General features: G+C 41.6%; 1 long non-coding RNA gene across 1 annotated transcript; it reads right to left on the bottom strand.

The window, feature by feature from the left end:
- Positions 1-497: 497 nt before the first annotated feature.
- LOC125128935 (uncharacterized) lies at positions 498-26,962 on the bottom strand. Its single transcript, XR_007135352.1, has 3 exons — positions 26,699-26,962; positions 1,277-1,399; positions 498-964 (listed from the first exon to the last, which is right to left on the bottom strand). It is a non-coding gene; the product is annotated as an uncharacterized LOC125128935 (long non-coding RNA).

Here is a 26,962-nt window from a genome sequence, read left to right as displayed (position 1 = left end):
TCCTGGGAAAAACAGATCTAATTGACTTTAGATATTAGTAGGTGTCAATTGAAGTAAATTAAAGCACAAATAAGATAGATCGTACCTAGCAAGGGAAAATGTTGACTGGTTTGTGAAAGATGTAGAGACATATGGCACAATAATTTTAATAGAGATCCATTTCATAGTATAATATAGTTCACTAAATTTTCTTCTTACCTGGATTCTGCTTCACAAATAGGCTGCTTTTTTTAAATTTTTTGTCTTTTTGCTATTTCTTTGGGCTGCTCCCGCAGCATATGGAGGTTCCCAGGCTAGGGGTCTAATTGGAGCTGTAGCCAATGGTCTACGCCAGAGCCACAGCAACGCGGGATCTGAGCCACGTCTGCAACCTACACCACAGCTCAGGGTAACACCGGATCATTAACCCACTGAGCAAGGGCAGGGACCGAACCCGCAACCTCATGGTTCCTAGTCGGATTCGTTAACCACTGCGCCACGACGGGAACTCTCGGCTGCTTTTATTATAAGCACTTTAACACTTTTGAAAAATGCTTGTTGCTAATTCTTTAGATTCCTGTCATTTCGTTACCAAACCATGTTCTTTTGCCTGACAGACGCTGACGTTTGCAGCAGTGAGAGGGTTTACTCATGAGACAGGAGAACAGATCTCGAAGTCTGCTCTCCCAAAGGCAAGAGGGTTGGGATATTTATGAGTAAAGGGCACAGTGCCGGCAGAGGTACAGGGCAAGGCGACTGTGGGTAAGAAACGTGAGGAAGGATTGAATGGTTGCTCTGCGCAGTGCAGATGGGCTTCATGCTTCTGGACAGGGTGTATGTTCAGAACACCAGCGGTGTTAGCATGATCCAATGGAATTTTCAGCCCTCTGACTCAAAAGGTCACCTGTGGAACACTCGAGCAGGCCCAATTGAGGGGTCTGTGGTCTCAACCGGCTTGAACTGGACAAGAGCTGACTCAGGGTTCCTGAAAAAAAAAAAAAAGCAATGTTAAGCACACATCTTAAGACTCATGTCACAGATGCTATCTATAGTCAGATGTGAAGGGAATCTCCTGATACATTGTCTGAGTTACGTGAAGCTTGAAGGGCGTGCAGTTTCGGAAGCTCGATCAGTGAAGACAGATTACAATTTACTATTTACTAGACAAGCAAGTTATAGTTTAATGAGTCTAACTAATGACCATCTTCAGTTTCACTTTTAAAAAATAAAAGGGAAGTAGTGGCAGATGCAGGAGGTTGGCTCATTCAGTCTTCCCTCCAAACGCTTTTTTACTCACCTTCATCTGACGTAGAGGGTTGTGCTCCCGGGGCCCTCTTGTTGCTAAGTGTGACCAGGTGACTCAGTCCAGGCTGATGCGATTAAAGTGGAAGTCTGCTGCTCCTTCTCCATTTCCTTCTTCCTGTTTGGAATATATAAAATATTTGATACACAATACCCATTAGCAAGAAAACAGAACAGGACTGTTAAGGAACTGGTTTCTTCTTGCTGCACATGTGTGTTGGGTTTTTTTTTTGGGGGGGGGGAGTGCGTATATTCATATTGCTCCTTTTTATTGCACAAAACTCAGCTTACCATATATACTATTTTGCAGCTTACAATTTCACTCCTCATTAGGACATAGAGATCTTCCTTGATCTTTTTAATGACTACACAGTACTCCATTATGTGAATTTTATTTTTAATTTTATTTATTTGTTTATTTTTGTCTTTTGTCCTTTTAGGGCCACACTTCTGGCATAAGGAGGTTCCTTGACTAGGGGTCTAATCGGAGCTGTTGCTGCTGGCCTACACCACAGCCACAGCAATGCTGGATCCTTAACCCACTGAGCGAGGCCGGGGATCAAACCTGCAACCTCAGGGTTCCTGGTCAGATTCGTTTCTGCTGCGCCACGATGGGAACTCCTCCGTCATGTGAATTTTAAAAGCAAATTTTAAATTTGAATAAGAAGAAAAATAAACTTAATTGTATATCAACTAATATAAGCTCAGAGAAAAATAATTCAAGTCATTTGAGTGCAAGCTTCTCACTGCATTCATTTAATGGGATATGATTTGAAGGCAAAAAGAACTAAAACGAAATCTTAAAATTTTACTTAGAAGATCCGTTGTTGGTAGTGATATAGGTGTTGCAATCTTGAAACTCTTGCGTATAATATAGGAAAGAGCAAATGAGTGATATTGAGACCCAGGGTTTTCCCTGTAGGGGGAGGAAAATGAAATATGGAGTGGGAGAAAGTGAGAAAAGACCTTGTGATGTTTGATTTGAATTGAAATCAGTGTTCCATCAAGGAACGCCTATATCCTTAACTATTTGCTTAGATCTGCCCTGAATTCTAAGAGTCCTTAATTAACGATAGTTTCTATTTCAGAAGGCAATCAGTACCATGGGTCCATGCTCACCAGGTTCCTTCTTAGACCTGGTTCTGTGAACAGTCATGGTGCCCAAATTCAAGTTCACTTTCCCTGCTCTTCAGCTGTTGTCTAGTCAGCTCCTTTAAACTTAGTGTAAATCAAACAATAGGCCGTCTTAAGACATCGGTTCCTTAAGTTCTCATTACACAACTATGCCTTCCTTCTCCAAAAATTAACATTTATTGACAAGTAACATGGTATCTTTATAAAATGTTGGAACATTACAAGTTAAAATGGCTGTGACCATTTATATCTTCTGCTTATTCTGGGCTGGGCACCGTCCTAGTAATAAATTAAAAAGACAAAAATCCTGGAGTTCTCATCGTGGCTCAGCAGAAACAAATCTGACTGGGAACCACCAGCTTGTGGGTTTGATCCCTGGCCTCAGTGAGTTAAGGATCAGGCATTGCCATGAGCTGTGATGTAGGTTGCAGAAGAAGCTCGGATCTGGAATTACTATTGCTGTGGCTGTGGCGTAGGCCGGCGGCTACAGCTCTGATGGACTCCTAGCCTGGGGACCTCCATATGCTGAGGGGTGCAGCCCTAAAAAACGACAAAAAGACAAAAAAAAAAGACAAAAATCCTTGTTCTTGTGGAATTTACATGCTAATATGGGGGAGCCAGATCCCAAAATATTTAAATTGTATAACTCATGATTGTTCTAAGAGCTATAAAGAAAATAAAGGAGGGAAGTGGAAAAGTGACCACAAAGGAGATTATTTTGTGTAATGTTCTATGTTTTTAAACTATAAGCCTCTTGGGTTAAATTTATTCCTAAAAATTTTAGTCTTTCAAATGGTATTATAAATGAAATTGTTTTCTTAATTTTCTTTTCAGAATGTTCACTGTTAGTATATAGAAATACAACTGATTTTGTGCACTGATCTTGTACATGCAAATTTCCTGAATATGTTTCTTTTTTTTTTTGTCTTCTTGCCATTTTCTTGGGCCGCTCCCGAGGCATATGGAGGTTCCCAGGCTAGGGGTCGAATCGGAGCTGTAGCCACCAGCCTAAACCAGAGCCACAGCAACGTGGGATCCGAGCCGCGTCTGCAACCTACACCACAGCTCACGGCAACGCCGGATCGTTAACCCACTGAGCAAGGCCAGGGACCGAACCCACAACCTCATGGTTCCTAGTCGGATTCGTTAACCATTGCACCACGACGGGAACTCCTGTTTCTTAGCTTTAATAGTTTTTTGGTGGATATTTTAGGATTTTCTGTATATAAGATCATGTCATCTGCAAACAGGAATAGTTTTACTTCTTCCTTTCTAATATTTTTTCTTTTTTGTTATTTTTTGTATTTTCCTTCCAATATTGATGCCTTTTATTTCTTCTTCTTGCCTAATTTCTCTGGCTGGAACTTCTAGTACAAGGTTGAATGGAAGCAACAAAAAGAGATTCCTTGTCTTGTTCCTGATCTTAGAGGGAAAAGCTTTCAGTCTTTTACCACTGAGTATGATGCTAGATCTCAGATTGCTATAAATGTCCTTTATTAGGTTGAGGAAATTTCCTTCTATTAGCAATATATGCCATTGATTGGATTATTCTGTTATAAAGTATATTATTGAGACAACTGTTGAAACTTGAAAGGGGTCTGAAGTTTATACAGTGTTAATTTCCTGATTTTGAGGACTGTGATGTAATTATATACGAGAACACCTTGTTTATAGGAAATCACACACCAAACTATAAAAGACAGATGGGCATCAAGTCAGAAAGATATGCTCAAATGAAAGTTCTCTATTGCTATATATCTTGAAATATTTTTTCCCATAAGCTCCAAATTGTTTTCAAATATATATATTTTTAATATTTTGTTCAAAGAAACCCACCACGAAGTTTAACAAATGAATGAATGAGATAATTGCAATCTAAATGCAATAAGGGGGAGTTTCTGTCAAGGCTCAGAGGAAATGAATATGACTAGTATCCATGAGGACACAGTTTCAATCCCTGGCCTTGCTCAGTGGGTTAAGGATCCAGCCTTGCTGTGAGCTGTAGTGTAGGTTGCAGACATGGCTCAGATCCTGTGTTGCTGTGGGTGTGGTGTAGCTTGGCAGCTCCCATTTGACCCCTAGCCTGGGAACCTCCATATGCCTTGAGTGTGGCCCTAAAAGACACACACACACACACACACACACACACACACACACACAAATTCAGTAAGGGATTAATTAATATCTAGAATACAGGTAATTCTGATAAATCAACAGGGAACAAAATCAGCAACCGCAAAAGAAGAATGAACAAAGGATATGAACAGATAATTTAGCAAAGAGGAAACTAAAAAAGCTACAAATCATATGATGTTCAGATTCATTGATAATCAGAGATATTTGGAACAAAAATAACTGGGAACCTCCATACCCTGCTGGTGGGGAGTGTGGCCTGGTGCACCCTCCTGGAGAGCACGTTTGCTCAAACAGTCAAATTACCCACCCTCTGTATCCAGCAAATTCCCTCGTGGGTATATCTCTCAAATTCTCCAATGGGCCCATGCAAGGAAATAATCAAGACTATTCACTACAGTGTTATTTAACTGTGAGTAACTAGAGGCTGCCCTCATGTCCCTGGCTGGGAGACTCTCACCATGGAGATCGGTGCATAAGTTGATAGCAACAGACTAGGTTTAAAGCTGGCTACACAGACGGTTCTCAAAATAGTAAGTAAAAATAGTAAGAAAAAGAATGATACTGTATATTTTAAAGTGGAGATAGTAAATTTTACTGTTTTTTTTTACAATAAAAAAATGGAATGAGAGGTATTATAAAACATAATTTTCCATCTTTGTTAATTAAAAATAACTCATACCAGGAATTCCCGTAGTGACTCAGCAGTTAATGAACCTGACTAGGATCCATAAGGATGCAGGTTCGATCCCTGGCCTTGCTCAGTGCGTTAAGGATCAGTCCTGCAGTGAGCTGTGGTGTTGGTCACTGACGCGGCTCGGATCCTGCGTTGCTGTGGCTGTGGTGTAGGCTAGCTGCTGTAGCTCTGATTCAATCCCCAGCCTGGGAACAGCCATATGCTGCAGGTGCAGCCCTAAAAAGATAGACAGACAATAAAAAAAACCCTCATACTAAAAAGGTATACACACTTGTTAGAACAAATATAAAATATGAAGATGCACTTTTTAAAATGTTTATTTAAAGTACTTATCATCTGTTCTAGTTCCTCTGCTTCCCTTGACAGATGTGGTTTCCTCCCCTACTTTTTCTTCCTTTCTGCTCAGTTCTACTCTGTTTTGATCTGTGAGTCCATATTTCCCTGCGTGTGATGGCCAGTCTCTTTGCCACTGCCTGTTGGAAAAGGCTGGGAAGCCAGACCACGGTCTTTGTCAACCCAGAGAAACTGCTAGGATGGGGAGCCCAAGGCACTAGCAAACCAGCAAATCACACCACATATCCTTGTTCTAAGCAGCAATCCAGCATTTGGACTTTACTGTCAAACCTTCTGGGAGAAGAATCACTGGGAGGAAGCACTCTCAGGATTGCCATCCACCAGCCATGGTGGCTGGAGGCTAAGAAAACAGGAGTCGTGCGCATGGCTGGCCCATCCACTTTTTCCTAACTCTTCACTCCAGCAGGGTTTTCCTACTGTCATAAATTGATCTCTGGACCAGAAGTCCTGGACAGTAAAGATTTCTACAGTAAAGGCTGGCAGTGACTGCCCCAATGCCAAGGGGATGGACAGGCGAGAGCAATGTAAACTGTTTTTCTCCAAGTTACCCTCTCATAGCCAAGGCAACATTCTGTCCCAGGATGCAACCACCACCACCACTACCCCCTCAGTTCACCACCCCCAACACACATACTACTTCACACAACCTTTTATCTGCTCAGGGGGTTCTTAGGGTTGGCTTGTTCCTGGAAACTCACAGTTTTCCCAAGGTTAATCTCAAGGGGAGGAGCCAGCAGCCTATTTCACCATACTGGTCAAAAGATGCATTAAACACATTAGAACATTACTATAAGAAACAAGGGGGGAGTCCCCCTCGTGGCTCAGTGGAAATGAATCCGACTAGGAACCATGAGGTTTCCGGTTCGATCCCTGGCCTCGCTCAGTGGGTTAAGGATCCGGCGTTGCCGTGAGCTGTGTTGTAGGTCACAGACACGGCTTGGATCCCGTATTGCTGTGGCGTAGGCCCGCAGCTGTAGCTCTGATTAGACCCCTAGCTTGGGAACCTCCATACGCCATGGATGCAGCCTTAAAAAGACAAAAGACCAAAAAATAAATAAAGAAAGAAAGAAAGAAAGAAAGAAAGAGAGAGAGAGAGAGAGAGAGAGAGAGAGAGAGAGAAAGAAAGAAAGAAAGAAAGAAAGAAAGAAAGAAAGAAAGAAAGAAAGAAAGAAAGAAAGAAAGAAAGAAAGAAAGAAAGAAAGAAAGAAAAAAACAAGGGGAGTTGGTACTGGGGTATGGAGGTAAAAGGGAATGAATGACTACTCAGTCATAAAAAAGAACAAAATAATGGTATTTGTGGCAAGATGGATGCAACTAGAGGAGATTCTCATCCTAAGTGAAGTCAGAAAGAGAAAGAGAGAAATACCACTGATATTACTTATATGTGGGATCTAAAATATGGCACAAATGAATCCTATCTACAACACAGAAACAGACTCACAGACACAGAGAAGAGATGGGCGGTTGCCAAGGGGGACGGGGAGGAAGTGGGATGGACTGGGAGTTTGGGGTTAGTAGACACAAAACTAGTACATTTAGAATGGATAAGAAATGAGGTCCTGCTGTACAGCACAGGGAACTACATCAAATCTCTTGGGATAGAACACGATGGAAGACAGCAATAGAAAAAAATGTCTACATGTGTGTGACTGGGTCACTTTGCTGTACGGCAGAAATTGACTCAACACTGTAAATCAACTGCAATTTTTTAAAAAAGGTAATGAACGAATAAACAAACAGGAGAGGGGCCCTGAATGGAGCAAAAAGCCACATATTATACCCAGGGTTTATTGTAAAAAATAGTAATTCCCCAGAGTACCCATTGTGGCTCAGCGGGGTAAGAACCCAACTGGTATCCATGAGGATTTGGGTTCGATCCCTGGTGTCGCTCATGAGGCTTGGATCTGGTGTTGCTGTTGCTGTTGCTGTTGCTGTGGTGTAGGCCTGCAGTTGTGGCTCTGATTTGACCCCTAGACTTCCATATGCCGAGCCGAGTGTGCAGCCCTAAAAAAAAAAGAAAAACTAGTAAATCCTTGCCCCAACCCACTCTATGCCAAGTCTCACAACCACAAATATTCAACTCTTTCAGGTTTTTCTTTTGGTACTTACTTATCATGTTTTTCTAAGGAAAGTTTTTCAACTCTTATTTCTTCATTTTCCAATTTTAGATGCTTTCTATTGACCGCCAGAGGGAGGTTTATTGTGAAACTAATACAGCTTAAGTTTCAGAGTGTCTCACTTTCAACAGGCCCTTTTCAAGGCCCCTTTCTTAACTTCAAACCTGTAATTTTGTACTACTTTTTTTAAAGAACCCCTCAAATCGTGTTTCTGGCCCTACAAATTTCTAATTCATTCCTCATTTACTTCTGATTTTGGACAATGAGGACTTTTAGCTAAACTACATTCCACTCCCTTCAATGCATACACAAAAACACACCTATTTCCCCTCCTCAATCTCCCACAATTATAATGATTAAAAAGCTTTAGAAGTTCCCTTGTGGCACAGTGGGTTAATTAAGGATCTGGTGTTGTCGAAACTGCAATAGGGTTCAATCCCTGGCCCAGGAAATTCCACATGCTACAGGTGTGGCAAAAAAACCAACAACAAAACCTCATCTACCATGTTTTAACCTTCGGATGCTCTTCCTTGTTATCTTTGCCACATTTTCCTGTGTTGTCCTGTGGATGCAATATTTCCTCTCCCTGGTAATATTGCAGGGTTTGTTTTGTCTCGGTTGGTTTTAGAGCTTAGTTAACTCCCTAAATAGTCTGTTTCCTTCTTTCCTCTCCCTTTAGGCCTCTCTCTTATACTGGAGACTTTTCCTAAATGGTGGTAATCCAATTACATGTATCAAGCCACTTAAAAACTGACAGGAACCCAGCCTGGGGAAGTTATGCGAATTTGGGGTGTGGCGGGCAGGCTCCAGGAGGTTCCCAGTGATCCTTATCTCCCTTACCCGCCTCTACAGTGAAGGATCCACCTTTTTCTAAAGAGGTCTTGGCCCTCAGTTCCTGGAAGCTCATTTCTATGCCCTTGGAGTATTCTCCCTGATAAGAGTATCTTGTTTACCTGGGGGCATAGGGCCATGCCAGATAGTCTGTGCTAACAATGTGATGGATGGTGGTGGCTCTGGGCGGCACAGTAACAGCTCAACCTCCAGAGGGGCTGGAGCCTGAGGCCAGCCAGGCAAGCAGTCAATCATATCTCCATGACTAAACCCCAGTGCAAATTCTGGACACCAAGGCTGGGGGAAGCTGCCCCAGCTGGCAGTGTTCCATGTGTACTGTCACACATCTTTGCTCTGAGAAGTAAGTGCTATCTGCACAATGTCTGCGTGTGGAGATGATCGATCAGATGCTCTGCCCTTACAATTCTCCTGGACACTGCCTTATGTGCCTCTCCCCTTGGCTGCTTTTGATCTCTGTCTTTTCATTGTAATAAACCGCAACCATGAACATAACAACTTTTAGTGATTTTTTTTTTTGCCTTTTTGCCTTTTTGCCATTTCTTGGGCCACTCCTGCGACACATGGAGGTTCCCAGGCCAGGGATCGAATCGGAGCTGTAGCCACCGGCCTACACCAGAGCCACAGCAACGCGGGATCCGCGGGATCCGAGCCGCGTCTGAGACCTACATCACAGCTCATGGCAACGCCAGATCCTTAACCCACTGAGCAAGGCCAGGGACCGAACCCGCAACCTCATGGTTCTTTGTCGGCTTCATTAACCACTGCGCCACGATGGGAACTCCCAACTTTCGGTGATTTTTATGAGACTTAGCAAATTATCAAACCTGAAGGTGGCCTTGGGGACCCCTAAATTTGCAATGCCTTTGTGTAGTCCTCTCCTTTTGAGAGTAGGCTGGACTTACTGACTCATTTCTAGCAAACGAAATATGAATGAAGCAATAGGATGTCAAGTCTGAGATGAGTTTATGAAGAGGCTTCCATCTGTGGTGCTCTTTCTTGCATTGCTTGCTCAGGGAGAAAGCTGTCACATCCTGAATCCACTCCATGGAGAGAGTCCAGCAACCACATAATGAACTTGGATGCGGATCTTACTTCACTTGAATCTTAAGATGAAACTGCATCCCTGGCTGACAGCTAGACTGCAATGCCAAAAGAGACCTTGAGCCAGAAGTACTCAGCTAAGCCATACCATGATTCTTAACACAGAAACTGGGAGGTAATAAATATTTGGGTTTATTTATTTTATTTGTATTGTTTGGCCACTCTCACAACATGTGGAGGTTCCTGCCAGGGATCAAACCCTCTCCGCAGCAGTGACCTGAGCATCCGCAGTGACAATAATAGATCCTTAACCCACTGCACCACAAGAGAACTCCACATGTTTGTTGTTTAAGCAGCTAAGTTTTGGAGTAATTTGTTACACAGTGGGCTACAATGTTAGGTGATCAAGAAGTTTTTATATATCGAGTATCCAGAATTGTTTTTCATCTGTAGGTATTTTTCCTGAGGCTATTCAATTTGTTCTCTTCAATCTCCCAGAGACCATATGCCTGGCTTCCTGAGTTCAGGTGCTAGAACTGAAAAAGGGACCAAACTTTCATCTATTCCTTCCATTTTTAGCCATAAGGCAAAGCCCTGCCCTCTAGTGTGTTTCCTGTGTCTCCTTTTGAAGACTTTCAGAAGCATCTATCTGGAGGTGACCCATCCATCTATCTGGAGAAGTTGTTGTAATCACACCCAGGGGGAGAAGAGACCAATGGATCTACCTGCTTTGCATACAGATTTTGAGCCCAGTCCTTATTCTCCCCTTTTAAAGTAACTAGCGTTTTTCACAAAAAGCAGTCCCAGAAGAGCTACAGATCTACCATGTAGAACAAAATTATAAAGCTGCAAAGATAATATAGAAGAATATGATAAATGTCTTCCTGACCTAAGGATAGAGAAAGATTTCTGTGAGTTTTAAAATACGTAAATTATTAAAAAATTATAAAATGGTGTACATGAAATAGAAGAACTTCTGTAATCCAAAAAACCCTAAAAAAGAGTAGAAAGACAAGACATATATGGTTACAACACATATAACTCAAAAGAAGTTCGTAACCTAACTATTAAAGGTATCTTTAAAATCAATTAGAAAACAAAGGCGACCCACTGGGGAAAAATAGGTGAAAAGCGCTCCACAGGCAATTCACAAATGAGGACATTTAACAATCATCGAAGAAATGCTCAGGAGTTCCCAGGCTCAGTGGTTAACAAACCCAACTAGTATCCAGAGGATGCAGGTTTGATCCCTGGGCTTGCTCAGTGGGTTAAGGATCCAGTGTTGCTGTTGTGGTGTAGGATGTAGACATGGCTTGGATCTGCTGTTGCTGTGGCTGTGGTGTAGGCCAGCAGCTACAGCTCTGATTTGACCCCTAGCCTTCGAACCTCCATATGCCACAGATGCAGCCCTAAAAAGACAAAAGACAGAAAAAAAAAAAGAGCGCTTAATGTTGTTGGTAATCGGTAAAATGCAAATAAAAACCTAGGTGAGGTACCAACACACTGTATAAAATGCAAATATCTATGAGCAGAAGCATGGTGAGTAAATTGCTATGTTCACACAATCAAATACTATCCTTCTAAGACAATGTACAAAAGAAAGCTATATGTGACATAATGGATGAATCTTGATACATGTTTTTGATTCTTTGTTTGTTTTCTCTTTTTAGGGCCACACCCACTGCATATGGAGGTTGTCAGGCTAGGGGTCCAATTGGAGCAACACCAGGTCTGAACTTTGTCTGCGAACAGCACCACAGCTCATGGCAACGCTGGATCCTTAACCCACTGAGAGACACCAGGGATGGAACCTGCACCCTCATGAACACTAGTCAGATTCGTTTCTGCTGAGCCATGAGAGAAACCCCCCTCCTTGAAATGTGTGGGGGTTTTTGTATATTTATTTTGGCTGAGCCCCAGGCATGTGGAAGTTCCTGGGCCACAACAATGACCCATGCCACAGTAGTGATGATACCAGCTCCTTAACTGCTACGTTACCCCGTTACCCCGGAACGCCAATACATTTGTTTCTGTTTTTCTTTTTAGGGCCTCACCCAGGGCATATGGAAGTTCTCAGGCTGGGGGTAAAACTGGAGCTGCAGCTGCTGGCCTTTACCAAAGCCTCAGCAAAGCCAGAGCCGAACAGTATCTGCGGCCTACACGGCAGCTCATGGCAACACCAGATCCTTTAATCCACTGAGCAAGGCCAGGGATTGAACCCGCATCCTCATGGATACTAGTCAGATTCTTAACCTGCTGAGCCACAACATGAACTCTCTCCAACACATCTTTAAATAAAAGAAGGAATTTATAAAAGAATATATATCATATGATTCTATTTACATAAAGTCCCAAATCAGGCAAAACCAGAAAAACATAGATAGTGAATACACATACACACATACACACACACACACACTCATACACATATATATACAGGCATACCTCAGAGATATTGTAGGTTTGGTTCTAGACCACCACAATAAAGATCACAATAAAGTGAGTCATATGAATTTTTTGGTTTCCCAGTATATATGAAAGTTATGTTTACACTATATTGTAGTCTAAGTGTAAAACAGCATTATGTCTAAAAAATACACATACCTTAATTTAAAAATTCTTTTTTTTTTGCTATTTCTAGGGCCGCACCCTTGGCATACGGAGGTTTCCAGGCTAGGGGTCGAATCAGAGCTGTAGCCACCTACGCCAGAGCCACAGCAATGCGGGATCCGAGCCGCGTCTGCAACCTACACCACAGCTCACGGCAACGCCAGATCGTTAACCCACTGTGCAAGGGCAGGGACTGAACCCGCAAACTCATGGTTCCTAGTTGGTTTCGTTAACCACTGTGCCACGACGGGAACTCCTTAAAAATTCTTTATTGCTGGAGTTCCAATTGTGGTGCAGCGTAAATGAACCTAACTAGTATCTAAGAGGATGTGGATTCGATCCCTGGCCTTGCTCAGTGGGTTTAGGACCGGGTATTGCCGCAAGCTGTGGTGTAGGTTGCAGACACGTCTCAGATCTGGTTTTGCTGTGGCTGTGGGGTAGGCTGGTGACTGCAGCTCTGATTCAACCCCTAGCCTGGGAACCTCCATATGTGGCTGATGCAGCCCTAAAAAGACACACACAAAAATTATACAGTGTGTATGTTACTTATGTCACAATAAAACTGGAAGAAAAAAATTTAAATAAATAAAATGAGGAAAAAAATGGGTCTGTTAGACATGTTCAACACAGGATTGCCACAAAACTTCAGTTTGTTAAAAAAAAAAAAAAACCACAACAAAACTGCAATATCTGCAAAACACAGTACACCTGAAGCACAAGAAAATGAGGCATTCTTGTGAAAAATCATCTCATTAGCATAAAAGTCAGGGTGGTGGTTATCTGTGTGGGGAAAGAGATTAGGATCAGAAAGGAATGCTAGTAATGCTGCATTTCCTGACTTGGGCAGTGTTCACCCTTTAGGTGCTCTGTGGTGTTTGGTTATTCTGCAATTCATATTTTATATATATTCTTTTATATTTAGTAACAAGAAGTTTAATTCTTTTGTCTCCTCTACATTTTTTTGTTACTGTAGTTCTACTATTTAAAATGTACTGTGATATTTTTCTCATGGTTGCCTTTACAATATATATTATAAGAATATAATACTACTTTCCCCCTTCTTTGTTTAAGCAATATTTATTACTTCCAACCCATGAACGATGTGATCCTGTAGCTTCTTCTTGTCTCATCTCCGTCTCTTCATCCAATTTCAATCAGTAATATTACCTGACTCAGGGCTTCCTTTTGTGCCATTATTTATCCTTTTCCTACCCGATTTGTCACCCTTAAATAATACCTTTTACTCTTCACTATTTCAGATGAGGTCTTCAAAACTTACTATACCTCCAAATTGTCTCTCTCTTGCGTTGCCTTCCAGATTTTTGGTGGTTCTCATTTTCCTACATTGTAAGAGCATGTATGTTTCTGTCATGCTCATTTCCATCTTTATTTTTCTTACATCTACCTTTAGTTTTGCATACTTGATTTTTATCTGAATTGATTCTCATGGCCAGCCTGTTAGCTATAGTTTGCCCATGTTCTCTGCTGGCTGCGGTTTTCTCAAGAAAGGTTCATTTGGAGTTCCTGTAGTAGCTCGGTGGAAACTACTATCCATGAGGATGTGGGTTCGATCCCTGGCCTCGCTCAGTGGGTTAAGGATCTAGCATTGCCATGAGCAGTGGTGGAGGTTGCAAACATGGCTCCGATCCTGAGTTGCTGTGACTGTGGTGTAGGACGGCAGCTGTGGCTCTGACCTGGAAACTTCATAAGCCACAGGGTGGCCAAAAAAGAAAATAAATAAATAAAACCCATGGCAGAGGGAGGTTCCTGGGCCAGGGATCAAATCTAAGGCACAGGTGCAAGGTACACCAGTGTACCAAGCCAGGAATTGAAATTGCACCTCAGCAGCAACCTGAGCCGCAGAAGAGATAACACCAGATCCTTAACTTGCTGCACCACACCAGGAACTTCCCCTGGGTTTTTATTTATTCATTTAAAAAGAATTTCTTTTTAGGGCTGCACCCCCGGCATATGGAAGTTCCCAGGCTAAGGGTTGAATCAGAGCTGCAGCCACCGGTCTATATACCACAGCCCATGGCAATGCCAGATCCCTAACCCACTGAGCAAGGTCAGGGATCCAACCACATCCTCATGGATACTAGTTGGCTTCATTATCACTGAGCCACAAGGGGAACTCCTGTAATTTTTTATTTATCTAGAATTTATGGTTATACAAAGAATAAAGAAGAAATTAAAGATATATATATATATATTTTTCAAAATGGCCTTACAATTTCAAGTAATCTATCTTTCCCTACTGATGTAAAAGAGATTTTTTTTTTGCTTTTTAGAGCTGCACTTGCAGCATATGGAAGTTTCCAGGCTAGGGGTCTAATTGGAGCTCCAGCTGCTGGCCTACACCACAGCCACAGCAACACCAGATCCGAGCCACGTCTGCGATCTACACCACAGCTCACGGCAATGCCAGATCCTTAACCCACTGAGCAAGGCCAGGGATCAAACCCTCAACCTCATGGTTCCTAGTTGGATTCATTTCTGCTGTACCACGACGGGAACTCCCTGAAAAAGATTTTTAATGCATCCTAAATTTTTGTGCATTTCGGTCTATTTTTCTACTTACAATGTTTTCCTTTGATTTGATTCAGGTCCATTCCTCCATCAGTACCAATATTCATAAATTACTACAGCTTTATAAGTTTTATTATCTGGTTATTTGGTTTGGCTTGCCACCTATTATTCATCTTTGTTAGCTGTTACCTGGCTCTTCTCAAACATTTACTCTTCTAGATAAACTATAAAATCATATCATGAAATCCTAACCAAATAAGCAAATAAACGTAAACCAATTAGTATCTAGATTTAGAGCTACACTGAATTACAGATTGATTTTGTGAAAAAAAAAAAAAGGTATACTTATAATCTATTTTAGCCTTCCTAGCCAAAAACATTTAAAAAAAATTTTTTTTTTTTTTTTGCTTTTTTAGGGCTGCACCCAAGGCATATGGAAGTTCCCAGGTTAGGGGTCTAATCAGAGCTGCAGCTGTCAGTCTACACCACAGCCACAGCAACACCAGATCTGAGCTGGGTCTGTGACTTACACTACAGCTCACGGCAATGCAGAATCCTTAACTCATTGAGCAAGACCAGGGACTGAATCCACAACCTAATGGTTCCTAGTCAGATTTGTTTCCACTGAGCCACGATGGGAACTCCTTAAAATTTTATTCAATTAAAAATATATATTTGTTTTTGTTTTTTGCTTCTTAGGGATGCATCCGCAGCATATGGAAGTGCCCAGGTTAGGGGTTGAACTGGAGCTGTAGCTGCCAGCCACAGCCACTTGGGTGCCAAGCTGCATCTGCGACCTACACCACAGCTCACAGCAACGCCAGATCCTTACCCCATGAGGCCAGGGATCGAACCCACCACCTCATGTTTCCTAGTTGGATTTGTTTCTGCTGTGCCACAAAGGGAACTCCCCTAAAAACATATATCTCATTTTATTTTATTTATTTATTTATCTTGTCTTTTTGCCTTTTCTAAGGCCACTCCCACAGCATATGGAGGTTCCCAGGCTAGGGATCTAATTGGAGCTGTAGCCGCCGGCCTTCACCAGAGCCACAGCAGCAAGGGATCTCAGCCGCATCTGCAACCTACACCACAGCTCATGGCAACGCCAGATCCTTAACCCACTGAGCAAGGCCAGGGATCAAACCCGCAACCTCATGGTGCCTAGTCGGATTCGTTAATCACTGTGCCACAACGGGAACTCCTATCTCCTTTTAATAAATAGTTCTTAAATGCCCAATATGTATTAGGTGCTGTACTAGGCATTAGAGAAATAAAAATTAACACATGGCTTCTAGGAACTCATATCCTGGCTGGGAGGAGGGACAAGTAAACAGGTAGTTCTGACATAATGTGTGACAGGCAAATACAAAAGTGTATCTAACCTTAAAGAATAGATATGAAAGAATGCAACTGGCACATGGAAATGGGTATTAGGGAAGGCTGCAAGGAGGCTATGACCCTATCCTGTTCCTTGAAGGATGAGCATAAATTCATCAGTGGCAAAAGGGGGAAGGTATTCTCCGGAGAGAACAAAGCATAAGACAAGGGACAAAATAATGAAAGGGCATGTTATGATAGGTTTCAGAATTAGGAAAATTTCACTGTGGCTTAAGAATTGTATTCAGATAATACATTGGTAGATGAGACAAAAGATAACTTGTCTTCAATTTAGGAATCGTAGCAGAACTTAATAACTATGTACTGTTCCACACACTTGATGTGTATTAATTCATGGGTTCCTTACAACAACTCTGGTGCATACATTTCACATGGGAAACAAACATAAAGAATAAATAAACTTGGAGTTCCCTCTGTGGCTCAGTGGGTTAAGAACCTGACTGTAGCAGCTCCGGTCGCTGCAGAGGTAAGGGTTCAATCCCCAGCTTGGCACAGTGGTTTAAAGGATCCAGAGCTTCCATATGCCGTGGGTGTGAAAAAAAGAATAAACTTGGAGTTCCTTTTGTGGCTCAGCAGTTAAACAAACCTGACTAGGATCCATGAGGATATGTGTTTGATCCCTGGCGTCGCTCAGTGAGTTGAGGATGCGGCACTACCATGAGCTATTGTGCAGGTCACAGACGAGGCTCAGAGTTCCTGCTGTGGTGTAGGCTGGCAGCTATCATTCTGATTCAACCCCTAGTCTGGGAACTTCCATATGCCATGGGTGTGGCCCTAAAAAGCAAAAAAAAAAAAAAAAATTTACTCCTGGAGGTTTGACTTAACCACTAAGTTCACTATCTGCCTCTCTCTTAAAAGCTTTGTATGCCATGGTAAAATGTTTCACTTTTAATTATTGGTAACAAAGAACCAATAAAGAATTTTCAAGAAATGGAGGCGTTCCCATTGTGGCACAACAGTAACGAACCTGACTAGTAGCCATGAGGTTTCGGGTTTGATTCCTGGCCTTGTTCAGTGGATTAATGATCTGGCGTTGCCTTGAGCTGTGGGGTAGGTTGAAGATGCAGCTTGGAACCTGTGTGGCTGTGGCTGGCAGCTGCAGCTCTGATTTGACCCCTAACCTGGGAGCTTCCATATGCCACAGGTGCAGCTCTAAAAAGTAAAAAAAAAAAAAAAAAAAAAATTTCAAGAAAGGAATGATTTACTAGGTAAATTTGGGTGGTGGGGGTAGGGGGAGGCAGATTACTTTGGTAGCAGTTTTGAGGGTGAGTAGAAGGAAAAGGTGGTTACAAGGGGCACAGAGAAGAAGCTGTTCCTATCATTCAGAGATAAGGAGGACCTGAATTCATAATAAATGGCAGTGAATACAGAGGATATACAGGATTAGTGCGGCATTTCCCAAGTAAATGAATAGGACTGTGTGGCCAGTTCAATGTAAGGATTAGGGAGATATCAGGGACAATACGTTCAGTATTAGAATCTTACAAAACATCCAGGTAGAGTTGGCTGAAGAGTCATCCAGCTTATTGGTGGTAATTGAAGCCTCTGGGAATGGAAGCCCCAGATAAAACAACCCAACAGAGCCTTAGGGAATTCCAGCATGTAAGCAATGGGCAGAAGAGAAGTAGTCTCTAAAAATACAGGTAAAGTAAAACAGGTAGGCAGATAATTAGCAAAAAATAGAAAGCAATAAATACTATAAAGAGGTACAAAGTCCTATGGGAGTTCAAAGGAGGATTACAATTTAATCTTTCTGAGCCTCTGTTAAGTCATCTATAAAATTAGGTTGGACGAAATGATCCCTGAAGTCTCTTTTGTCTCTAAACCTCTGAATCTATTCCATGCCTGTCATATGCCCACTAACAGGTCAGATGTTATGGGAAGGTGCAAGACAACACAACCTGCTACGGAGGAGCTTTCAATCTACTGGGGATCCTAGCCTATCCTCCTCCGCCCCATCCACACAGACTGGAAAAACACTGCAGATGGAGGTCATTTATATAAATAAGTAAGGGATTAATTTTGTGGCAGAGCCTATGGGATGCAAATTCAGCGAAGACAGTAAGATAATGTGTGTATAGAAGCTTAATGGAGAGTGGAATGGGGCTGGATTTAGACAGAGAAGAGTGCAGGCAGAAATAAAGATATGAGTCCACTTCCGAATGAACTTGAAGATCTCAGTTGGAAGTTCATGGGAAGTAGAGTTTTAGGAGGTAGCATAAGGTCAGATGATGGTGGTTTTTATACGCCAGAGAATGGGGTTTAAAACTGACCTGGAAGGAACAGAGTGCTACTGTGGGTTCTTGGGCAGGGCTGTGATATATTTAAGCTACAGGACATATATGATCTTAGCTAGTGTTACTGTACAAAATGTTTACTGCTATTACACTCTTTCCCACTGCCAGTTTCTGCGTTGTGGATGCTGTGGTTCGGCCCAGATCACCCCCCACCCCCACTCTAGGTCTGAAGCACTCCAGCTTCTGGGAGAGTAGACAGCTGGCAGCTCTCAGTTAAGTCCCTTTCTGGAAGTTGCCCTTGGCTAAAGACAGCCACCTTGTCCAATGTCAGGCTACCTCACCAGGTGCAGCCCACATTCAATAACTGGTTGACAGTATCTACAAAGGCCCAGAAAACACACACCAGTTCAGAAAAGCTGAAGTATCATCTCAGCTCCAGAGCTCCCAGTAAAGATGGACTGAGGTCTTTCTTGTAACTGTATCACAGTGTAACTACTCCTCCTGCCCACTCTTTTTTCCTGTCACTCCCCCACATATGTTGATCCTAAGAACATTCCCTAAGAAACTTATTACACAGTAATTTCAATCTCAGATTTTTTTCCCGGGGAATCAATCTGCAACACCCATGATAATTATATTTTCACTCAATTCTTCATCTATGCTACTTATTAGTTTAACAGAAAATTTGTGAACCCAGATTTTGGTTTGAGCAGTTTTCCTCAATACTGTTGACATTTGTTGGATAGAACATCAAGATCTACCTTTTATAAAATCATGGCTTGGCAGGATATATCCTGGGCTAAGTGAACACATTGCTGGGTGCCTTGTAGAGTACTAGCTATACTTGCAAGTCAAAGCTGCTTTGATAGGAGCATAGCCGAAGATTTTACAAAGTGCGGTTTCAGCTTACAAAGAAATTGTGACACGATTTGATTTTTTTTTTGCAGTTGTCCAAAATAACTTTCTTTTATATATTTTGCACTTAGCACCAGTTTTTTTTGTTTTGTTTTGTTTTGTTTTAAATCACCAACCATTATACTACAGATGGCTCTCAGCAGAGTGGATTACTGTCCTTCAGTCTAAAAGCACCATGAGGAGGGAGTTCCCATTTTAGCTCACTGGTTAATGAAACCAACTAGGATCCATGAGGATGCAGGTTCACTCCCTGGCCCCGCTCAGTGGGTTAAGGATCCAGCATTGTCACAAGCTGTGGTATAGGTTGCAGATGTAGCTCAAAAGCTGTGGTGCTGTGGCTGTGGCATAGGCCAGCAGCTGTAGCTCCAATTGGACCCCTAACTTCCATATGTCTCAAGGGTGGCCTTAAAAAAAGCAAGCAAACAAACAAACAAACAAAAAAACACCATGAGGAGTTCCTGTTGTGGCTCAGTGGTAACGAAACCAGCTAGAATCCATGAGGACTGGATTTGACCCCTAACAACCTGGGAACTTCCATGTGCCCTGGGTGCAGCCCTGAAACAAACAAATAAAAGCACCATGAACAAAGTTCATACATTTAAAACTTGGAATTAAAATGGGCAACAAAACACTGTCATTCTACGGAGTTCCCGTCGTGGCACAGTGGTAAACGAATCCAACTAGGAACCATGAGGTTGCGGGTTCGGTCCCTGCCCTTGCTCAGTGGGTTAACGATCCGGCGTTGCTGTGAGCTGTGGTGTAGGTTGCAGACGTGGCTCGGATCCTGTGTTGCTCTGGCTCTGGTGTAGGCCGGGGGCTACAGCTCCAATTCGACCCCTAGCCTGGGAACCTCCATATGCCATGGGAGCGGCCCAAGAAATAGCAAAAAGACCAAAAAAAACCCCAAAAAACAAAAAAACACTGTCATTCTAAATTGGTGGTAAGCCAAAGCAATCTTGAGAAAAAAACAGAGCTGGAGGAATCAGGCTCCCTGACTTCAGACTATATTACAAAGCTAAAGTTATCAAAACAGTATGGTACTGGCACAAAAACAGAAATATAGTCAGCAGAAGAGGATAGGAAGTACAGAGATAAACTCACATAACCTATGGTCAATTAACCTACGAAAAAGGAGGCAAGAATATACAACGGAGAAAAGAAAGTCTTTTCAATAATTGGTGCAGGGAAAACTGGACAGCTACATGTAAAAGAATGAAATTAGAACATTCTCTAACATCATACACAAAAATAAGCTCCAAGTGGATTAAAGACTGAAATGTAAGACTGGATGTTATTAGGTCCTTAGAGTAAAACATGGGCAAAACACTCTCTGACATAAATTGTAGCAGTGTCTTTTTGGACCTACCTCCCAGAATAATGGAAATAAAAACAAAAATAAACAAACAGGACCTAATTAAACTTAAAAATTTTGCACAGCAAAGGAAATCATCAACAAAATGAAAAGACAGGGGAGTTCCTGTCGTGGCTCAGTGGTTAACAAATCTGACTAGGAACCATGAGGTTGGGGGTTCAATCCCTGGTTGCTCAGTGGGTTAAGGATCCAGCATTGCCATGAACTGTGGCGTAGGTCACAGACGTGGCTTGGATCCCATGTTGCTGTGGCTCTGGCATAGACTGGCAGCAACAGCTCTGATTAGACCCCTAGCCTGGGAACATCTATATGCCATGGGTGCGTCTGTAGAAAGGACAAAAAGACAAACAACAACAACAACAAACAGAATGAAAAGACAACCCACACAATGGCAGAATATATTTGCAAATGAAGTGACTGACAAAATATACAAATAGCTCACACAGCTCAGTATCAAAAAATGGGCACAAGATCTAAATAGCTATTTCTCCAAAGAAAGACAAAAAGCGCAAGAAAAAATGCTAAGCACTGTTAATTAGAGAAATGCAAATCAAAACTACAATGAGGTACCACCTCACCCGTCAAAATGGCCATCATCAAAAAGCCTACAAGCAAGAAATGCTCAAGAGGGTATGGAGAAAAGGGAACTCTCTTACACTGCTGGTGGGGAATGTAAATTGGTATAGCCATTATGGAGAATAGTATGGAAGTTCCTCAAAAAAACTAAAAATAGTTACCATATGATCAAGTCATCCTACTTCTGGATACATATACAGAGAAAGACCTAATTCGAAAAGATACATGTACCACAATGTCCACTGCAGCACTATTTACAATGGGCAAGATATGGAAGCAACCTAAATGTCCATCACCAGAGGAATGGATAAAGATGTGGTACCTGTATACAGTGGAATATTACCCAGCCATAAGAAAGAATGATACAGTGCTATTTGCAGCAACATGGATGGACCTAGAGATTATCACACAGAGAAAGACAAATATATGATATCACTTATCTGTAGAAACTAAAAACATGATACAAAAGAATTTATTTACAAAGCAGAAAAAGATTCATAGATTTAGAGAACAAACTTTCAGTTACCAAAGGGGAAAGTAGGGGAGAGGGATAAATTAGGAGTTTGAGATGAATATATAGTCATTACTATATCAAAAATAGATCATTAACAAGGACCTATTGCATAGCACAGGGAGCTCTACTCAGTATTCTATAATAACCTAAATGGAGAAAGAATATGAAAAAGAATAAATATATGTAGGAGTTCCCGTTTCTGCTTAGTGGGTTAAGGATCTGGCATTGCCACAAGCTGCAGCATAGGTTGCAGAGGTGGCTTGGATCTGGCGTTGTTGTGGTTGCGGTATAGGTAATTCCTACCCTGGGAATTTCCATATGCTGCAGGTGCGGCAGTGAAAAGAAAAAAAAAAACAGAAAAAGGATAAAAACATGTTTATGTATACCTGAATCACTGCTGTACATCTGAAACTAACACAACACTGTAAATCAATTATATTCCAGTATAAAATAAAAATTAAAAATAGGGAGTTCCCACTGTGGATCAGTGGCTTAAGAATCTGACTAGTATCTATAAGGACACAGGTTCAATCCTTGGCCTTGCTCAGTGGATTAAAGGATCTGGCATTGCCACTAACTGTGGTACAGGTCACAGACCCAGCTCAGATCTGGCATTGCTGTGGCTGTGGCCTAGGCCAGCAGCTGCAACTCCAATTTGACCCTTAGCCTGGAAATTTCCATATGCCATGGGTGTGGCCCTAAAAAAAGCTAAAAATAAAATAAAATAAAATAGGTAGTAAAGTGGTTAGCATGGATAGACCTATTGCCTCAAAAAGCCTATAGCATCAAAGGGCCTGTGGATAAATATACTGATAAGACAATGATTGGTCTGACAGCTTTTGAAGGAAAGAAGTGGTATGGAAAAGATACAGAGAGATTGGTTGGCTATATTGCTGATAGGCTACAGTCACTTTTTTTGCCTTGTTTTACAAAATGTCCTTTTTTCACCGAGATTAATAGATGTAGTTTAGAAACAAGTAACATTCAGTACTCAGTGAAATTGTCAAGTTTTTAACCCTGAAGTAAATAGGCTTACAGTGCACTTTTCAATACATACAAATTCAGTAAAGGGAAACATCTATTGAAAATGCTGGATTTGCAATTGACATATTGCCAAAGAATAAATTATATCCTGTGCGGTAATTATGTATTCAGCAATAATGAATACTAGGAGAAAAGAGCAAAGTAGTAATTATACCAATTACAATTGATTAGTTGGTATTAACATTAAAAAATGCACTCATTTATTATACTATCTTATGCTGCAAGAAGGCTCTGATGTATGAAGATATCTGATTCCTCTTTAAAATCCCTTTTTATAACTGATTAAATTCAGTGAACTTGGAAGAATACTGGGAATCTGTATTATTACCCATGATGAAATTTATTTAGCTATGCTATAATTTTCACTGTTTTATGTTACTATGTTTTCTAACTTTCTTATTTCTTTTTCTTTCTTTCTTTCTTTTTTTTTTTTTTTTGCTTTTTAGGGTCGAACCCGAGGCACATGAAAGTTCCCAGGCTAGGGGTCCAATCCGAGCTATAGCTGCCGGCCATAGACACAGCCACAGCCGCAACAACGCCAGATCTGAGCTGCATCTGCAACCTACACCACAGCTCATGGCAACCCTAGATCCCAGACCCACTGAGCGAGGCCAGGGATTGAACCTGCATCCTCATGGAGCCTAGTCAGATTCGTTTCCACTGTGCCACAATGTGAACTCCCTGGTTTCTAACTTTCTAATCTGTTTCTACTGTGCTACTAGAATACTGTCATTGCCTTTGTTTTAATCACTGCTTTTTTTTTTTTTTTTTGGCTTGCCTGTGGCATACGGAAATCTCTGGGACTAAACCTGTGCCATAGCAGCAACCCAGTGACAATATCGGCTATTGTTTACTTTTTGTTAGAGATTGAGATTGAAGGTGGCAAAGTAATTGCTATTCTATATAAAGTAGAACACTGTTCCTTTGCAGATCTACAAAGTGTGAATTTAACAGTTTAGCAGGACAAGTTGATCCTCTGCTGAGTCTGGTGCCCTTTATATTTGTAACAATGAAAGTGAAGTCTACGTGAGATTAAATTTAACCTTGGGGGGGGGAAGTAAGTTTAACCTTGCAAAGAAACAGAAGAATCTTTCAATATGTGACGTATCAGAGTAAATTAATTATCTCCATTTTCTCAAGCCATGAAACGGGGGAACAGACAGGTATTATGAATTGGTGCCTATGTAACATACTTAACTTTTTAATGACCTTGTGCCCTCTGTGGTCAGACAAGAAAACTACAAGAAATATGCAGTTTCTCTGCTTAACAGAATGTGGATTGAAACCTTCAAATTTAGTGAAAAGTACAAGACATAAAATAACACAAAGGACATTTAAGCATGACTAAGTAGATGTTCTCAGGGCCAATTTTAGTGAATCGTTACGACTTAATTACAGCTATAAGCATAAATCTAACATATATGGTCATTAACAGAATTTGGTTTAAGAGTTATTTTCTAAGCTGTATACACATCTTTCTTTTGACAAAATTTAATCGTACAGTATGGAAGACAAAGGGAAGACTGAGGAAGGTGAAACTGAGGTTTTTACTGTCCTGAATTATGTAACCTTAAACTCCATACCCAAATTACTGGACCAAAAATCTTTAAGATCTAGAGAATGAAAATTTTATATTAGGCTATTAACCCCTACTGCTCCTATTTATTTATTTAATCTGTTTTTCTTTTTGGCTGTGCCTGCCACATACAGAAATTCCCAGGGCAGGGATTGAACCCACATAACAGCAGCAATCTAATTAACTACAATGACAGCTTAACTAGCTGTGCCACAAGGGAACTGCCTCCTATTATATACAAAGCATTTTTCACGTATTGAAATGTAATGGGACATTCTGCTTACCATTCATTTCATGTTTAGATTCTGTAGAGTGAGATTATATATTCACATGAACAAAGCTTGGTTATATCAAAATGTTATGCATTTTAAAGGCATTTTATCTGTAGCAAATTGTATATAAATTAGTATTACTGGTGCGTGTCTTTTGGCTGTACTCCTCATGGCATATGGAAGTTCCTCAGGCCAGGGATTGAATACGAGCTGCAGCTGTATCAGACCCGTAACTCTGCAGCGACCTGAGCTGCTGCAGCAGTCAGATTCTTTTTTTTTTTTTTCTTTCTTTTGTCTCTTTAAGGCCATACCTGCAGCATATGGAGGTTCTCAGGCTAGGGGTCTAATCGGAGCTTCAGCTGCTGGCCTACACCACAGCCACAGCAACGCCAGATCCGAGCCACGTCTGTGACCTACACCACAGCTCATGGCAACGCCAGATCCTTAACCCACTGAGCAAGGCCAGGAATTGAACCCGCATCCTCATAGATACTAGTCGGGTTCGTTAACCACTAAGCCATGATGGAAACTCCTGCAGTCAGGTTCTTAACCCACTGTGCCACTGTAGGAACTCCACTAGAATATTTCTTTCTATTCTCTTCAACTCTTGTAATTTTTTTAATGATAGTGCAAAATCAGCTTTGCAAAAACCAGAGCTTAACTGAAGGAAATTCTAAACATTGAGGCTGATATTAATGGGGTTTTTTTCTGTTCAGTAAAATCCCATTATAATGAATATGAATTACTATGTTGTATCCAAATCTCATTAAAATGGAAATTTCCTGCTACTGTGCACAGACTAATCATTTAAGTAAAATAAATACTAAGCATATTGTTCACATCATTATTAGCACAGAATTCTCCTTTTTCCTTGTTTATACACCACCCTTTCTTTTAATGAAGCCCGACAGTAATTTAGCGTGTGATGTTAGATAAGTCATCACTACCAGGGATAAGATTCCTGGTTGGTAAAATGTAGGAATCAAGAGCATGATTTGTGGAGTTCCCATTGTGGTGCAGGGGAAACGAATCCAACTAGGAACCATGAGGTCGTGGGTTGGATCCCTGGCCTTGCTCAGTGGGTTAAGGATCCAGCATTGCTGTGAGCTGTGGTATAGGTCCCAGACATGGCTCAGGTCTGGAATTGTTGCGCCTGTGCATAGCCTGGCAGCTGTAGTTCCGATTAGACCCCTAGCCTGGGAACCTCCATATACCGGGGGGGGGGCCCTAAAAAAACAAAAGCAATAACACGAAAAAGCATGACTTTCAAGTTGCATACATCACTTCAGTTCTTATCTCACCGAGCACAATCTAGTTACATGATGCACGCACATGATCAGATGGGAAATTGGTTTTAAGCTGAGCATCCACGTGCCCAGAAGCTAAAACTTCTAATATAGAAGGGGATAACACAAACTAGAGGATAAGTAGTAGTCCCTGCTACAGTAACTCACTGCAAGTGAGCTGAGTTTACCCCTTTCCCTCTCAAAAGACATAAGAATCCAACCAAGGCAGACAGAGATGAGAGGGGGTAATCTTGAATTTGCATAATATCTTTTTTTTTTTTTTCCTATTGGCCATGACCACAGCATGTGGAAGTTCCCGGGCTGGAGATCAAATCCATGCCCCATGCCACAGCAGTGACTCAAGCCGCTGTAGTAACAACACTAGATCCTTAATGCCAGATCCTGAATATTTTGCACCACCAGAGAATGCCTGTATAATATCTTTCGAAAGACAGTTATTAAAAAATTCAGATACTGACCTCCGTTTTTTTTTTCTTCTTCTTTTTTTTTTTGGCTTTTTAGGGCCCCCCTCCCCAAGGCATATGGAGGTTCCCAGATTAGGGGTCTAATTGGAGCTACAGCTGCTGGCCTGTGCCACAGCCACAGCAACACCAGATCCGAGCCGCTTCTGTGACCTACACCACAGCTCATAGCAATGCTGACCATATCCAGCTGCTGCCTATAGTACCCTGCCACAAGGCCACAGGCATGTGCCCTGAGTATGGGCAATCATAGTACCTCAAACCCCCAGCCATACCTCTGAGTCCAAGGATTGAACATGGAATCCAGACGAGGTCAACTGAAATTCTTCTCTGGAATTATGTGTACTGATAGCCTTGCTTTCCTCTGGGATTGCTAAAGTGGGATGATGTGCATCTGCAGCTGCCTCGTCTTTGGCTCAAGTTATCCTGAGGAAACCTCTCTGCAGGAGAAGAGAATAAGGTGAGAAAAGGAGAAACAGAAAAGAGAGATGAAAAACAATGAGGATGACAGGAATCCCTAGATTTCATTGATCCTGAAG

The sequence above is a fragment of the Phacochoerus africanus genome, chromosome 6, assembly GCF_016906955.1.
Source record: "Phacochoerus africanus isolate WHEZ1 chromosome 6, ROS_Pafr_v1, whole genome shotgun sequence".
NCBI lineage: Eukaryota > Metazoa > Chordata > Mammalia > Artiodactyla > Suidae > Phacochoerus > Phacochoerus africanus.
This window is presented reverse-complemented; position numbering and strand designations above follow the sequence as displayed.